The 16,651-nt window shown below is 38.4% G+C and overlaps 1 protein-coding gene across 1 annotated transcript in view; it reads right to left on the reverse strand.

Moving 5' to 3' along the window:
* RIN2 (Ras and Rab interactor 2) overlaps positions 1 to 13,232 on the reverse strand; it is a 221,019-nt gene extending 207,787 nt beyond the window's left edge. The window contains exon 1 of the mRNA XM_051975855.1: positions 12,921 to 13,232. The gene's annotated coding sequence lies outside the window, so the exon portion shown is untranslated. The remainder of the gene's footprint in view (positions 1 to 12,920) is intronic.
* Positions 13,233 to 16,651: the final 3,419 nt, after the last annotated feature.

Raw genomic sequence — 16,651 nt, forward strand, 5'->3', positions numbered from 1 at the left:
GGCTATTTGAGAAAAGTTTGGGATGGGAGGCTTCATTTTTGCATACTGAATAATTATCACTTTCTATTTTGCAAATTCAAATTTAGGAATATGGAGTTTTCCTAAATCAGGACATATCTGTACTTAACAAATGAGATCATATATTATGAAGACTCAAAACTAATTATTAAAACATTTCTGTCTCTTAAAGAGACAATGTTGGCAAAAAATAATGACTATCATTTATATTCTAATTTGCACACATAATTTCTTTTGACTTCCCTTTTCAGCCAGTCTACAATATATTACTTTGCTTCACTCATATTTTGATCCAACCAAAATGGCTTTTTTATTCTCCTGTTCCTCACATGCATCATCCCATTTCTTCCCTTCTCCCTAACTTTGCACAGGTTAACTTTCTTGTCCAAAATACATTCCTTTTTTCACCTGTACCTCATGTAATTTTCTAGTTTTTTTGAAAATTCAGCTCAAACACCACTTCCTGCATGAGACCCTTTCTTACTAATTCCTTCCCTCACCCACCCAAATGACCTTGAATTTATTTTATATCTACTTATTGTGCACATGTTGTCTTTTCCTGCAGGGTGAAAGCAAGGTACATTTCATTTATGATTCTATATTTCTGGTGTTTCATGTAGAAAGTGATTGTTGCTTGATTAACTGCTTCTCACAAATGCTTGAAGAGATAGTCATTAAATGGGCAGATGGAGTGGGAACATTGTTCTAACTTCTTCAGTTCCTATATTCCCCAGCTCCCACATTCAAGTTGGGCTATTTTTTCTTTAAAAGATAGGAAGAATACCTTACTCATAGCTTAGTTGGCTCAGGAGAGTAAAGGATGGTAATTTGCTCATCACCTAAGTATAAAGCAGCTAGGAAGAGCTCCAGTGACTTTCAGATACATGATTGGTGGAATACATGAGTAACTCTGATAGAGTTGGGTTTAGATTACCTCAATCAGCTTCAACTGTCTGTCTTCAGTGCCTATCTCCTACTGAATATACTCCTATTTTAATTAAGAAAATATTAATATGACTTTGTAAAGGTTGACATTCAGCTGGAATAAGTGACTGGAATAATTCACTTATTTTAGATAACCAATGCTACAGAGAAATTGAAAAAGGCTGTCAAAGTCCACTAAGATTTACATGCATGGAACTTGAAGATCTGAGGCTTCCCAGGCAAAAAAAGTAGGCTATAGTAGCCTTAATGATATAGATTCTTACTGGTAAATCCATTTTTTTATCCATTTGAAATGTTTAGGATAGAGTAAACATTTAAATGGCTTTCCATGTAAATCTGAGGGCATTTTTTTTCTTTCTGGTTTTTTTTTTTTCTGAAAACAAAATCAAAACATAAAAAAAAAAGTAGTTCATTTAGTTATTTAGTAAAAAATGTTAGTTGTTGGATGACCAAGGAGGGATTCATTTTGTTCTAACATCAAGTCCAAACTACTGAGGAACTGGCCTGAAAAAGAGACAACACTGAAGGCAATCTGAGCAGGAGAAATTTTGCAGGTTATCCATTCTAAATTCTCACATTGCCTTTACAATATATCTAAGAAAGAGTTATCTGGTTCTACTTGAACACTTAATAGGAAATTTGCTTCATAGCTGGAAGAAACACCAATCAAATCAAAAAACATTTATTAAGTGCTTATATTTCAGGACATGTACTATTCTAAGTACTAAGGATATAAAAGCAAGACACTCCATTCTCTCAAGGAGCTCACAGTCTAATGAACCTCAGATGACAGGTTAAAGATGAGAAAACTGAAGATTACATTAAATGACTTAGCCCAGGTCATATAAAACACTAAAAGCTCATCGGGGCACTTTACAGGTTTTTCCAAGTCTTTGGGAAATTTGACCTATACAGGAGAACAGGCAGTGTGGTATAATGGAAAGAGCAATAAACTGGCAACTCAGTGGACCCAGTATTATCACTAACAAGATGTGACTAGAGGCCTTTAACTTCTAGGCTTCCAGTGTTATTGAACAAGAACAAGAGAATTTGTTAATAATTTGTTAATTAACTTAACGATGTGTGTGTGTGTATGGGCAAATACATTCATTGTATAAATGCATATATGCAGACATGTACACATATACATGTATATAGATCTATAGGTATATACACAAACACATGTCTGTAAGCATACACAAATATATACAATATACATGTGTGTATATATACACGTGTGTGTGTGTGTGTGTGTGTGTGTGTATCGAAGGGATAAATCCAACTTCCCTCATCCCCCGCCAAAAAAAAAATCTAAATTAATTCTAAGGAAAGATGTATTTATAATGAAAGGATTTTTAAACTCTTCGACTATGGACAGCTTTGGCAATCTTGTAAAAGCCATAGACCCCTTCTCAGAATGATGTTTTTTAACGCATAAAATAAAATATGTAGGATTACAAGGGAAACCAATTATCATGATATATAGTTATCATTTAAGAAAAACACATTTAAGGACCTCAAGTTAAGAACTTCTGACTTAAAAAACATGAGAGGCTAGAGTTCTCACTTTTCTTTAAATCCTCCAACACAGCTTGAGGAAATGGAAGACAGATACAGGGGCCAACATCTAGGTGAAAGCACAAGCTCAGAATGAGCAGGTTCAAGCAGGAAGTATTATACCCTAAAAATGGGCTTAGCTTAGGACAGGTAATTAATGTCAGATGCACTAGTGCTAACCAGACCCAGATGTAGAGAGGAAATTGGAGGAGTTTCCTTATCAGCACCAGAACTCGGACCAGGGTTTTGAGTGGACTTGAGGCAGCAAGAAAAAGAATGGCTCACAGTTGGCCAAGAGTCATAGTCAACCAGGAGCTTCAGTCACTAACTACTTGACACAGGTTCAAAATGGCTCAAGACAGTGAAAAGCGACACTGCTAATTCGCTTTATGGGCATCAATATATTTCAAAAATCACAATTATCACAGATATCAAGACAAAACTGAATCAGTCTTTCCCTCTATGATCTTATACTCTAACTGAAGAGACAGATGGTACAAAGCATGTATAAACTAAACAAAGTAACTGCACCGGGGTGGGGGGGTGGGGGAAGAAGCCAGTAGCTTCAAGATTAGAAGCTGGCAATTGATGCTTTCAAGTATCTAGAAGGAAACCAAAGATCCTCAAAAGCTGTGAGGAGAAAGAGAATTCCCAGCACAAGTGAGAAAGAACATTGAGAAATGATGAAATGTCATGTGAGAAATAGTAAGTAGGTCATTATGGCTAGACCATAAGGCCCATAAAGGAGGGCAATAGGCAGTAAGACTAGAAAAACAGGTTGGAGCCAGGAAGTGAAGCACTTTAAATAACAAAAAGAGGAGTCTGTATTTAAACCTCATAGCACCAAGTAGCCACTGGAGTTTATTGACCCAAAAGCTTTAAAGACTTTTTTGACAGCTGTGTGAAGGATTGATTGTCATGGGAAGAAACTTGAGGCTGACAATCAGGAGGTTATAGCAATAATCTAGGTTCTGTATCCAAAATAGAGTCTATAACCCCTAGGTCATGGCCTGATTCCCAGATGGTATATTAAAGCACTTTCTTCAGTGGCCAACAGTGGAGCTTGTAGCCCTCAATCATTATCTCCCAACACATTCCCAATCCCCTCCCTCTGGCCATGAGTCCTGGACAGTTAAAATGTAACTGTTATCTGGATACTATTACAAAAGCTCTGTAGGAATCATTGGGAAAATCCATACCAACAGTATGGATTTGTATGGATCGTCTTGATGACAATGAATGGAGAGAAGTGTACATATGTCAGATGTAGAGATATTTGGCATATATGAACGAGAGTAAGAAGTTGAGGATGATACTGATATTGAAAACCTCTGTGACTGTAAGGACAAGAGTATCCTTAAGGACAAGGCAAGGGTAAAGAAAACCTTAAATTCAGAAGAAAAGTGATTTTTGGAGAAAAAAGAATGTATTCTGTTTTGAATATGCTGAATTGAGATGTTTAAGGGACTTTTCATCAAAGGCAGGGAATCTAATATTGAGAATTTCAATAGTTTTATACATGTTTTACCTGTGATGCCAGGCTAGTTCTACTATCATTCCTCCAAATCATATCATATACATTACTTATCTACTTGGTCTAAACAGTCCTGATCAGATACTGTGGACATAAGAAAAAATTTTAGCATTGTAAAGGAACTAAGAAACCAAGACCCAGAGATATATAAATTAGAATATAACAGTACTTATCATAACAACTCATGAATTGCCAAAGCACAACCACGAAGTGCTGAAGTATGATTCAGTTTAGATAGTTAAAAACAAGCACCATCAGCCTAGAAGAGTTTTTACTAGCTTTTCCAATATTTCCCAAATTCCTATATATTTAATGGCAATAAGCTTGAGAGGGTCATTGTAATTGTTAACATAACCTATCTTAGTTTAGAAAAGAAAAACTTACCATCAGGAGTACATCTGGAATGCCCAAACTTTTAAAAATCCTCCATTCAGAGAATCCTTAAGTCACACTATTTAGAGAGAGGGAGCTTAGTTATCCTCTAGTCTGACTTTTGTTTTGAAAATGCAAAATAAAAACAACAGGTATTAGAGCCTAATGCTGCAGAGATGGTATGTGGTAAAGCTGGAATATGAACCCCAAAAGAGTTCTCTGTATTGTGTGAACTGCCTCACGAGAGGTAGTTCATTTTCTATTTTTGTAGCATTCAGCATCCTAAGACTGGAGAGATGGAAATACTCTTTCCTCCAGGTAATAAGAGTGTCCCTATCTATCCCAAGAGATACATGATCTACACAGAAATAGAATTTCAAAAGTAGAAATTGATATGAATCTTTACTAATTGTTTTGGAATTAGCATGAAACTCAAATCAAGTCAAGATGATATGTGAAACACCTATTGATGCAGTGAATAAATAAAAGGGATTATTTCACTGAACTGAACAGTGTTTTACGAACTAAACTATCACAACTCATTCTTAATTATGAAGTAAATTTAACCTATCCATTTTAGTGATGAAATTATAGCTTATCAATTGTATAATTTCAAGGAAATGATGTCATACATATGAGATTTGGTTAAAAGGAGTGGCAATATTTAACCTGGGATATTTAATCTTTCTAAGAAGACTTAGGTGAGAACAATGGCAGATGTCTCCATGTATTTTAGGAGCAACTATGTGGAAAAGAGATTCATTCATTGTCCTTGCCCCACAGGGCAATCTGCAAAGAATGTAAAGTGGCAAAATTTTCTTGTAAAGGGAAAATTTTCCTAACAATTAAAACACTCCAAAAGTGGAATGGGCTGCCTCTGGAGGCCAGGGACTTCTTTTCATTAGAGGTCTTTAAGCAGAACCTGGATGAACACGTGGGAATGTTTGGAGATTCTTGGTTAAGTTTAGTTTGGTCTAGATGAGCTTTGAGGTTCCTTACAACTCTGAAATTTTTCAAGTTTGGACTTTGGAACCTTACCTCAAGAATATAAATAGCAGAAGACAGTCTGGAACAGCTACATGAAAGAATTTTTTCCTCTCCTTTGCTTTTTCCTGCTATACCTGGAGAGTAACCAAGGGCATTACCAAGAGAAGGCCAATAAGAACCAGGCCAATAATAACTGAATGCTGGAAAGGATAGGAAAGAAGGGATCCTTCATTCTCTAAAAGATTAACAACACCCTTTTCAGGATTTTTTAAAAATAAGAATTTTCTACAAAAATGGTTTTGCTTAGACTTAACCAGCTAGCATTATGAAATCTAAATATTCAATCAATAACAAGGTTTTTTTTTTTTTTAAAATCTTTCTAAAAATTTGCTTACATAGAATACTTATGTGATTGACAAACCATTTGCTTTCGTTTTTTACATAAGCTGATTTTGTATAAGTTCTGATTGCTTTGTTCTGCTTTTTTCTTCACCCATGCTTTCTTATATGCTCAGGTAATTAAGATCATGCATTTGTATGTCTTAGGGTGGAGATATGAACTGTGCCCAAGGGTCCAGGATCTAACATACTAAATTACATATTAGGATTTGGAACTGAGGAGATACATTAGAAATCTTATAATCCAACTCTTTCATTTTATACATGACATTAAGTTCAGAGGAGTTAAGGAATTTTTTTTAGTCACACAGGCATCATGGAAGCAAGCTGAGCTCTGAATCCAACAGCTCAGACTCCTACTCCCAAATTCTTGCTCCTATATTTTGTAACATGATAAAAGCAAGCCCCAAGTGATTTAAACTGTAGAGAAAGGATTTCCTGTACACACTTAATCATTTATTCTAGCCCCCAGAATAGTACCATTGAAGCCGTAGGTACTTAATAAATGAGAGGCAATGTGGTATGGTAGGAAAAAATACTGGGTGCTAGGGTCATCTCTGGCCAGCTGGGTAGCACAATGGATAGTGCGCCAGATCCCAAATCAGGAAGATGTTCAAATCTGATCTTGGACACTAGCTGTATTATCCTGAGCAAATCATTTAACCTTGTTTGCCTCAGTTTCTTTATCTACAAAATGACAAACCATTCTTGAATCTTTGCCAAGAAAACCCCAAGTGGGATCATAAAGAATCAGACTGAAATGACCAAACAAAAAAATCTGCCACCAGATACTTTAGACAAGTTTTTTCACTTTTCTGGGTTTCATTTTCCTTCTCAATAAAATAAAAGGGTTAGACCAAATCAACTCAGATTCCCAGAATGGAATCGTTAACAGTATAATAGTTTCAAAATGTTTTTTTAATAATGATATTCAAATCCTTAATGAAACGTAACATAAAATAAGACTGTTTTTCTTATTGCCTTACACCTGTATAAATGAAACGTTTATTGGGAAAACATTTATGGGAGGGATATTTTGCAACATGCACAGCAGCAATTTCTGTTACTTCTTTAAGGTTTATAAATAATTCATCTCTCCTCAGAGATACCAGTTCAGGAAGGTAGATGGTACGAGTACTACTGTCCACATTTCACAGATGAACTCAATGAGACTTGGAGGGATTCAAAAGATTTGCCTGTCCAGAATCCTTTAGGTAATAAAGACTGAAGTCAAGATTTCCTAGTTCCCAGTACTATGCTCTTTTCATTGCTTCCCAATAGTGAATGTCTGAAGATGAGTGGAATCAAATGTACCATCACATGATAAGTGGATAAGCTGATAAGTCTATCTGGGATAGACTGTATACATGGACAATGAACTGGGTACAAGGTTGAATAAAAGGATGAGAGTACAGGATAACCTGTGGGAAATTGCAAAGCTGCTATACTAATCCCAAGCTTCCCATGAAATCAAAGGTCCATTCTTTTATTTATTTTTTAAAATGTATTTTATTTTCAATTCATGGAACAAAACAAGCATTTCCATAACAGCATATTTTTTTTAAAAAAGATGATTACACGTGAAATTGCAAATCTGCATTATACACCTTGCTATTCCCTTCAAATACACAACAGTTATTATTGTAAATTTATTTTTTTTTCTGTTCTTCCCCTCCCCACTATCCTTAGAGAAGGTTATCATTAGACACAAGTAAGTGTGTGCATATTGTGTGTGTATCTGTACGTATATATATATATATATAATTATTCTATTTACACTATCAATTCTTTCTTTGAATGCAGTCTCTTTTCATATTCCTGTATTTTTAATCTGTGTATTTATAATAGTCAAATTGACTTAATGCCTCAAAGTATTTATTAAAACAATACTGTGGTTATTGTATACAATGTTCTTTTGGTTCTGTCACTTTGCTCTTCAACATTTTGTGCAAATCTTTCCATAACTTTCTAAGATTATCAAACTTGTCATAAAAGTCCATCTTTTTAATATCCACAGTGTTGTAAGAGAATAACATGGAATATAACTACCTTCAAGGAATTGAAAATGAGTGTCCATTGGAAAACAACAGAGAGGTGAGAGCCAAAGGATTCCAATCTGCTACATATAACCAAAGAAAAATTCTGATGAACAAATAGAATGTAATCAAAGAATTGCATGATAAGTTGGATGGAAAGGTGAAAGATAGACAGCCAGAATACTCTATTTCTATTCTGGTAATGCCAGGAGAAATTAAGGAAATATTTCTTTATGTTAGGTAATCATCCTGTCTGTGATGAATTTATGGGAGTGGACTGATAAGTCACACCAGAAGGGAAGGTATCAATAAGATGCAATCTACATCATTGGAGGGAACTCCTAAAACAATAAAATCACAGATCCATTTGTATATCAGTTCTCTCTTCTATATACATTTTGTATATGTGTGTATACAATACATACACATATTAAATCAGTATTATGCTTTATCTACATGTTTTATTATCTCTGCTTAATTATAGACAAAGAGAGACAGAGATAAAGAGACAAATTCAGAAAGACAGAGAGAAGTAAAGGAGTTAGAAAGATGTGGATTCAAATTTGACTCTGATATTAACTGGCTATATCATCCTAGGCACAGTTGTTTAACCCTTCAGTTCTTTAGGCAACACAACGGAAGGTGAAGGGAATAAGCATTTATATAGTTCTTAGAATATATCTCAGTATGTTGTCTGTAAAACAGGCTGGAGAAGGAAATGGCAAATGGTTCCAATATCTTTGCCAAAAAAAACCCAACAAATGGGATCACAGAGTCAGACAGGACTGAAATGTCTGAATAATAACTACATGCCAGATAATGTGCTAAACAGTTTTCAAATATCTCAATTGATCCTTACAACAACCCTGGGAAGGGGCTCCTTTATTATTATTATCCCCATTTTATAGTTGAGGAACTTGAAGTAGATGGAAATTAAGTAACTTGCTCAGAGTCACAGAGCTAGTATGTGTCTGGAACTGGATGTGCACTCAAGTCTTCCTGAGGCTATGACCCCATGCTACCAGTTGTCTCACTAAAATATAGGGTTTACTCCATAATCAGCATGATCTATGTTGATGGAACAAACTTCTGGTACTTATCAAATCATAGACCCTTCATATAACACCCCACTATATCATGAACTTTTCAAAGAGAGGGCTAACATATTTGTCAAAAACAAGTCTCCAAAGACTGCAAATGAATACCACTCACAGAACAGTTTATCACACATCATTCCTTCATTCTTATGTTCCAGTCAAACTGGTGAACTTCCTATCCCTCATCAAAATCGACTCTGGGACAACAGGTCCCATCTCTTTGCCTTTGTATTGAGCTGTCCCTCAGACACTTCCTAGATGTGTCACTTAGCCCTGTTTTTCTTGGTTCTCCATTTATAAAATGAGCTGGAGAATGAAATAACAAACTTCTCCAGTATCTTTGTCAAGAAACCTCTCCCCTTTCTCGCACCATCCCCCCCAAACTGAACAACAATAAATAGTTATGCAAAGATTATGGTCCTTCCTCACCTCCCTGACATGAAATCCCTGGGTTCCTTTAAGGCTTAGTTCAGGGACCATCTCCTACAGGAAACTTATCCCCATCTCCTAATTGCTAGTGCCTTCCCCAAAAGTTAGGTTTTTTTTTACTACTTTACATATTTTTTGTATTTAATTTTCTGTATACATATTGCATATTCTGTATACATATTGTGTATACATGCCTTCTTATAGGCAAAGATCAATTTTTTTTTGGTCCTAAAGTGTGGTGCCACAGTTCTCTTTTAATTGTTCTGCCTCGGTTTCCCTAAATTGGTTCTGCCTCAGTTTCCTAATTCTATCTGCCCCAGTTTCCCTAATTCTTTCTGCCTCAGTTTCCCTAATTGGTCCTGCCTCAGTTTCCCTAATTGTTCTGCCTCAATCCCCTTAGTTGCAAACTCACCCCCTGACTGGTATAACTGGTATAACTCAGAGGTTATACTGTCAATGTGTAAACTCAAAAAGGGGGAGTCTAGACTTTCTGTCTCTAGCCAGACACTTTCTTAATTCCCAGTTTGTCAGAATTTATGGTCCTACCTCCCTCTCCCCTCCTCCAATTGGTCAGAACCAAATTGATGGTTCTTGCCTGGAGAGTTTGGACTCCATCCCCCTGCCTTTGTTTAGCTTCTGTATATAAATATGTCATTGAGAACTCAAATTGGCTGCTGGATGCTGGATTCTTGGAGACGATAGTCTCATTCAGCCCTGGGACCAAACCATGGATTCATTTGGTCCCAGTAAATCTCTCCCTTTCAAATAAAATATTAAAAAACTCTCTAATCTCTATCTTGCCTCAGTTTCTCTGGCATTACAAAAGTATTTACACACAGGTATTTAATGTTTGCCAAATCAAATCAAACATGAACCAAAAATGAACCAAAATCATTTTGATCAAATGATCAAAAAGATGGGCTGGCTATACAGATGCAATGGTGAGCAACAATCAATGGAGACTCATGTGCTGCACTTTTTTCTTCTTATTGTTAAAAGTAATCAAGGAAAACCCTTGGCACATTGGGTAGACACTCTTGTAACCAACAAGGAAAGGTATGAACAAGCATTGCAAAGAATGAGCACTCTACAGGGAATAGTCACATCATGAGAAGATAAATTCATTTTGTATATTTGAGTATACAGGAAATGCAACAGAAAAGAAGATGTGTCAATCCCAGTTCCACCAAGTTTGAAAAAGACAAAGGAAATTCTCCAATATCCTGTTGGGCAGTGTCTCTATAAAGGACATACAGAACACAACCAAATTATACAGGAAAAGAGAACATGGACAGACTGTAATCTACATTGTTGGAGGGAATATTCCTATAGAGGAAGAAGATTCATTGAAGCATTGAAATATATCTCCTTCTGCTTATAGCACAATGCATTGTACAAAAGTGAAAGGCTTGGACATCCCTGTATTAATTCAGATTTATGTATATGTGATTGGGTTGCCAAATTTTCATCCCAACTTTAAATTTTACTTTGAATATATTTTACATAAGTCGATGGTATTTCCCTAGAAACAGTGTAAGTTCTTTAAGAAAAGGACTACAATTTTGTTTTTTATCCCCAATGTCAGCCCAGGAGCCAGAATATAGTAGGTGTTTAATAACTACTTCATTAGGTAAGCCGGTATTCCTCAAACTGTGCTGCAAGGAACTCTGAAGGAAGCTTGAGAACCACTGATGTAGGCAATATAGTTCAGTTCAGCAACCACCGGGATTCAGTTCAGTTAACCACCTGACAGTTAATGATCAAAATAACCAGCACCTGTTTCTCAGTTCTCCAGCAAAAAAAAAAAAAAAAAAAGGGGGGGGGGGGAGAAGGTAATAGTGGAACTACAAGGGATTTCATACTGTTGAATATGGATAAGTACTGTCAATCTGCAGACTGTTTCATGAACATTTTAAAGGAAAAACTGTTAATAAATTAATCATTAGTTAAAATTATTAATAAAATTAATGATTTTTCCTAATACAGGAGAAACAAGGAGCAGACTGCAATTCTGTGAGCAACTGAACTGTGGCAAATTGTTAATGAGTTTTTTCAAGTGGCCTCTTCAGCTAATTTTTAAGTCTCAAAGCTCTGAATCTCTTCCTCCTCCTCCTCCCTAGGTAATATGTTGCAAGTTGAACTTACCCTAAAACTTCTAAAAGACTGCTACTTAAGAGCTCTGAAAAATTTCAAAATCTTACTTAAAAAAATAACTAAGGCAGAAAACTAGTGAGTTACACCAACGTGGGATCTGCTTCTGTGGAACCGTTACGGTCTGTAACTAACGCCCCTAGCCTTTTAGGACTCTGTCTATACCCCCTTCCACGCCACTCCCAGGGTGGGTAGGGGTCATAACCTCTGCACTTCACTTGAAACTCGGCCCCAAAGTTAAGCCATAGCGGGCGGTCAGAAAAATGCTAATTCCTGAAAGCTGCGATGGGGAAAAAAAAAAAAAAAAAAAAGTGGACACCAAGCTAAGAAGAGGGATTCGGTTCCTGAGCCAAGTCCACAAGGTTGGAAGTGGCCTCTTCTGGGGCTAGGTATCCGGAACAACAAAGTCCTCTCTAGAATGCAGTGCCCCCATAACCATCAATCAACATGACAGGGAAAAGAACTGAACCCAAACATCTGTCCGATGCACCGACCTGCGGGCATTCCCGGGATCCCCCCGAGCAGAACTTCCAGCCTTAAATTTAGCAACAAACCCAGAGGCTTCGGCCTCTCACGCACAACTAAGTATTCACACGCGTGCAACGTATTTCCCGAGACTGGGACGTTCAGCCATACATATATACAGTCTGCCAACGAGCAATTATTGTGCGCTTAATATATGCGGGGAGTTATGCGAAGTACTGGAGAAAAGCAAAAACACAATAAATCCCTACTCTCGAGGAGCTTACATCTTAATGTGGGAGAAAACATTCAAGTAATTATAATTACACGATTTCATACAAAGTAGACAAGGTAATATCAGAGGGAATGCACCAGCGGACACAAAGAGGTGAGTCTCTGAAACGCCGCCCCGGAGCCCCGGCTCTCTTCGCCTTTCTCACTAAAGGTGTTCTCTCCAGCCCCGCGTGCCTGCGCACACTGGGGCAGTCTCACGCTCGGCGAAGGCATCCCAGGTTCCCAGGACCTTAGGACACAGTGATGGGAACGATACCTCTCGCTCTCTTTCCGGGGATGCAAAGGATCATACTTCTCCCCTACCCTACTGCCCCGTACAAAGCTCCGCTTCTCGTCACCTTCTAGTATTCCCCCCACCCCAAAAAAAAAAAGTCCTCCCTTATATCCCCAGGGAAAATGACCCAGAGTTCTGCTTTTCGCATTCCCCCCGTCACCACCCCCTCCCCGGTCTCCGGCCGAGAAGGAAAACGACAGAAAAGTTTAAGGGAGTAAAGAAAACGAGCCCAAGCCGGGAGTTGAGTCCGGCCCCTTTAAAGAGGCAGAGCTACCCGGCTCGCGAGCAGCCCACCGACAATCCCCTCCCTGCGCCAAAGCCCAGGGGAGCAGGGGGTGGGATCTGGCGCTACTGCTGCCCCTTACCTTGTACTACTATCTTCGCCGCAGGTCGAGAGTCTGGGGAAAAGGGTGTCTGGGACGAGAATGAGATCGCTGGCCCCGGGCTGACACCAGGGCAGCACCAGGATTGGACTTCCTAGCTGAGAAAGAGGAGGAGGAGGAGGAGAAAAAGGAGGAGGAGGAGGATACGAAGGGGGAGGGCCCAGGCTTTGTGTCTGCCTCCAGCTCTCTCTTTACAAGTGCATTGTCGTCCCACAGGAGCCGAGGCTCCGAGTCCCAACTGGGATTGGGGGCGGGTGTGATGGTAAGAAGTAGTGGGGAAAGCGCCTGCGCGATGCTAGGATATCCCCCCCCCCCTCCACACACCCCCATCTGCTACTCCGCCCCCCTTCTCCTCCTAACAGTCCCCACTCGCCCCTTCCCTGGCGAAGTGGAAAGCCATAGGGAGGAGGAACTGGGATCAGAAAGTTTATCTAATACCAGAGTCAACTTGACTTCAAAATTCACATCACGCATTGGCGCCGCCGCTTCTCCCAGAGGGTGGGCTAGACAAGCATTGCAATTTAGTTAGACAAACATTTATTAATGTTTGCAAGGGCCTGTGCTAGCCTTTCCTTGGACAGCCCCCACCCCCACTCCTGTTTTATCACTTAAAAAATTAAACACAAATATGCACATCCTTCTGGCAAACAACCTTGAGAGTTTTCTGGAACTTGAAGGGAAGGTAAAGAAAGGGCAAGTTATTCTTGGAACTGCCTTAGATCCTAGTATAGTTCTTGTCAATGTCCTGCCTTTGTTCTGGCTTCTTTTTTTTTTTTTTTTTTTTTTTTAAGATGCTGCATCCTCTAGGGATAGGGACAGGGTCACATTTCTCGGATTGTTATTTTGCTTCGTCATGATAAGTGATAGATGCTTCTACCCTTGGTCTGTTTCTCTAGCAAACCTCAGCGGCTCCAGACACGAGATTCTCTGGGAAAAAAAAGGCAAAGAAAACTTTAACCTGGTTTCCTGGGTTGTACAAGAAACTCTTGAAAACTCTATTTGATGGATCGTGGAAATAAAAGGAAGCAGTAAGGGACCGGGGTAGAATTTATCTGGAAAAAATAAACACCTTTTGGAATCCAGGGTTATTTACCGAGAGTTATCTCTGTTTTCTTGCCCGAGAGTGGACAGATCTTTTGGGAATGGGAAACATTATTGTATTCTAGTTAGATACTGTAGGATTGAGTATCTCCAAAGGTGTGTGTGTGTGTGTGTGTGTGTGTGTGTGTGTGTGTGAAGATATTTTTTCATTCTGAACGATATACATCCTGAAGCTTACAGCCTGGAAGCCCACACTAAAGCAGAAAGAAAGATGAAAAAAAAAATTTTCCCCCTTACAAGTTTTTCTTCCAAATTCCAACTTTCTAATAATAATAATAGAAGAAGGCTTAGAAGATGAAGATTTCATTGTAGTTTTCTTCGTATGTTTTTCCTCCATTTGTAAAGCCAGCAGGTGACTCTACTGTGTATAACTTGTTCTGCAGCAAAGACTATACTTCCGGTTCCCCCAACTCCTGCCGCTATCCCCCCTCCCCCCCAACCACCCCCCCCTCCCCCACTCTCCTTTAGGAAAGAAGAAATTGGGCTGTTGGAAGATACTTGCTCAGAAGTGAAAATTGATACCATCTTACTCTTCCCTCCCTATTCTGAGCAAAGCAAATGCTTAAGAGTTAGGAGAAAGTTCATCTGAAATAAAAGCCTGGATACAGATTCTCCTTCTATGTTTTCTTCCTAATCTTTCCTCCCCTTCAATCTCTCTTCCTTGCCTCAGCTCAGTTTAATAAATTCCAGTATGTCTCAGATAGTCAGATCCACTTTAAATTACGGGGGTCTAGGTTAGCCCCTAAATCTTAGGATCATAGATTTTGGGTTAGAAGAGATTTTAAATATTATCCAAACCAATCCCCTCTTTTTAAAGAAGAGAAAACTAAAATCAAAGGAGGTTACCTGAGTCCCACAATATTTGAACCCAGCTCCTCTGAATTTTACACTATTTTACACTGCCTAGATATGGATTTAGGCAAAAGATGACCATCCAGTTAAATTCAATAGATAGTGACTAAGCATATATGTGCAAAACATTGTAGTTAGGGCCAAAGCATAGGTGATCAGGCTAGCTGGAGATTCAACAAAGCCAAAAAGCCCACATCTCTCCCCCCAAACAAAACAAAGCAAAAACAAAAAACCAAAAGGGCAAAAAGTGTCCTCAAGAAGCTTAGATCCTCATGGCTTGAAGGACAGAGGAGAGGGTTGCAGTTTTTTTCTTTTTCTTTTTCTTTCTTTCTTTCTTTTTTTTCTTTCTTTCCTTCCTTCCTTCCTTCCTTCCTTCCTTCCTTCCTTCCTTCCTTCCTTCCTTCCTTCCTTCCTTCCTTCCTTCCTTCCTTCCTTCCTTCCTTCCTTCCTTCTTTCTTTCTTTCTTTCTTTCTTTCTTTCTTTCTTTCTTCTTTCTTTCTTAGATCCTCATGGCTTGAAGGACAGAGGAGAGGGTTGCAGTTTTTTTCTTTTTCTTTTCTTTCTTTCTTTCTTTTTTTTCTTTCTTTCCTTCCTTCCTTCCTACTTTCCTTCCTTCCTACTTTCCTTCTTCCTTCCTTCCTTCCTTCCTTCCTTCCTTCCTTCCTTCCTTCCTTCCTTCCTTCCTTCCTTCCTTCCCTCCTTTCTTTCTTTCTTTCTTTCTTTCTTTCTTTCTTTCTTTCTTTCTTTCTTTCTTTCTTTCTTTCTTTCTTTCTTTCTTTCTTTCTTTCTTTCTTTCTTTCTTTTTCTTTCTTTCTTTCTTTCTTTCTTTCTTTCTTTCTTTCTTTCTTTCTTTCTTTCTTTCTTCTTTCTTTCTTTCTTTCTTTCTTTCTTTCCATCTGTCTATTTGCAATTCATTTCACCTAACATGAGAGGGCCTCTGAGGTACTCATCAAATTCCCTATGTCTCCCAGTTTAGCCAATTGTAACTAATTCCAGTGGTCCTATTTTTTTATGAGTAGTTGGGGATGCTTAGTCTAGATTAGGGATGTGTGTGTCTAAAACATCTTCTAGTCAAATCTCATCCCTGATAGCCTCCTTTGCAATATCCCACTGGCTTTTCCCTATTCATTCCTTACTTGTTTAATTCATTTAAGGTCACATGCAAGGACATATAGTATAAAGCTTGAATCACCACCACTACCATCATCATCACTAGCATTTGTATCACTTTCAGGTTTGCACTTTACATATATTTGAAACTCATTTTTGCACTGTATGTAGGTCCCCAGTTTTCAGATGGGGAAACTAAGGCACTATGTGTTATTGTTGTTCAGTTGTGTCATACTCTATGAGTCTATTTGGGATTTTCTTGGCAAAATTACTAGAATAGTTCATTATTATCTTCTCCAGCCATTTTACATATGAAGGAACTTAGACAAATAAGATTGTCAAGATATCGGGGTGGGGGAGGGGACACCCTGTTTTCCAAGAGCTAAGGAAGCAAGCAAGCTGTACCCTGAGCTTGGCGTGACAATAATCCTTTGCACTCACCCTCTGGAAGATCTCATCCTCTGGCAAAACCGCATAATTATAGTATTGCTTTGACCAGCACCAGGTGTTCTCCAAGCTCTGACAAGCACCGGTCCAGACAAGTGCTCGTGTTCTGGTCACGAAGCCCTGCTATGAATCAAACTTGTCATGTTGTTGCTGTTATCCCTCATTATCAAGGTTATAATTCACTCCCCAGCCAGTAGTTTAAA

Source organism: Antechinus flavipes, chromosome 2, assembly GCF_016432865.1.
Source record: "Antechinus flavipes isolate AdamAnt ecotype Samford, QLD, Australia chromosome 2, AdamAnt_v2, whole genome shotgun sequence".
In the NCBI taxonomy this organism is placed as follows: Eukaryota; Metazoa; Chordata; class Mammalia; order Dasyuromorphia; family Dasyuridae; genus Antechinus; species Antechinus flavipes.